Below are 1,538 nucleotides of genomic sequence, written 5' to 3'. Positions count from 1 at the left end.
GACACCTGAGACACAGAGGATAGCATAACTGTATTATTGCATCCCAGGAGGCAGCTGACCTCGAGATATGTACTACTCACACACTTTAAACTCAGCTTTCAGACCGACTCTTCACCATCAGCTCGGAACCTACAGTGAATATGAACCCACTGGACCAAGCAATACCAGTCGCATGGCGTTGGGTCCGGAAGCAGAACAGGGAGCAAAAGTAGATTCTTTCCGAGTAATCTTGTTCATGGTGGGGAGAGCAGGGCAGAGGCCATGTCCCTGGCAGCAGCAGTGACCTGTTAGGCCCATCACTGGGATCTCCCCAATAATGGTCAGGCACCTTGCTGAGGCAGGAGCCCAATATTTTCACGTAAAAAACAGCCTGCGGGCAGCACGCTAGAGGGTCTGTCAACATCTCCTTCCCCTTACCCAGCATGGAGCCACAGAGATGAATGTGACATCCACAGATAGGACGAAATAAACGAACATCTTGAAACTTTCAGCTGATCAGTGGGGGCTAACAGGGTCTGTAAAGGGGAGGTCACACCCAACATATCAGATGGAATTGTTTGACAAGGTGACTAACGTAGTAGACAAGGGAGAGTCTATGGATGTTATTAAATGCCTTCTGGTAGTCCAGACAAATAAAGTTCCCCATAAGAGACATCATCTAAAGTACGTGATGGTCTTGGCCTATTAGGAAACTCACTGGGAAACAGGAGACAGTGTTGGGATAATACTGAGGTAGTTTAATTTACAAAACATGCCAAATGGTGTCCCACATCGATTTTGATATGCCAGATACTCACAGACTTAGTAACGACTTCGATAGTGGGTTAGAAAGCTTTGAGGCAGTCCAGAGAACATTCACTAGGTTGATCCTGGATGTTGAGGGATTTCTTTATCAGGAGACATGGGGGGGTCTCAGTGATAGGGTGGGTCTGGGTGGGAGGGTTTTTGGAGGGTTGGTGTGGACCGGATGGTCCGAATGGCCTGCTTCCACAACGTAGGGATTCTATGATAAGATTCTGAGAGGCAGATGTCTGTCAGTTCATGAACGGGTTGTTCTGTGGTGTGCAGACGCATTGTTACCCTTCTAGACAACATCATCAGTGCAACTTCTAATTGAAGCGTTGGTGTTCTGCTCCCGTTCTGAATTTATATGATCCGCTGGTGTGATGGTCTGGTCACTTCCGGTTCTGTGTTTTTTTTAAAGCAGTGGTCAGTATACGGAGTCTATTTCTACGTGTTTGTTAATGGAGGAGTCCTGTGTTGAGAACCAGGCTTCCAGAAAATCCCTTGCATGTCTATTGCTCGCTTGTCCCAATATGGTCACTTTGTCCCAGTCGAACCCTTATTGTCTAAGTGTATTGAGACAAGTAAATATTGGTCGTGGAGATAGTAGGAACTGCCGATGCTGGAGAATCTGAGATAACAAGGTGTAGAGCTGGATGAACACAGCAGGCCAAGCAGCATCAGACGAGCAGGAAAGCTGATGTTTCAGGTCTAGACCCTTCTTCAGAAAATCAGAAAATTTTCTGAAGAAGGGT

This window comes from Rhincodon typus, chromosome 26 (assembly GCF_021869965.1).
Source record: "Rhincodon typus isolate 14 chromosome 26, sRhiTyp1.1, whole genome shotgun sequence".
NCBI classification, from domain to species: Eukaryota; Metazoa; Chordata; class Chondrichthyes; order Orectolobiformes; family Rhincodontidae; genus Rhincodon; species Rhincodon typus.
This window is presented reverse-complemented; position numbering follows the sequence as displayed.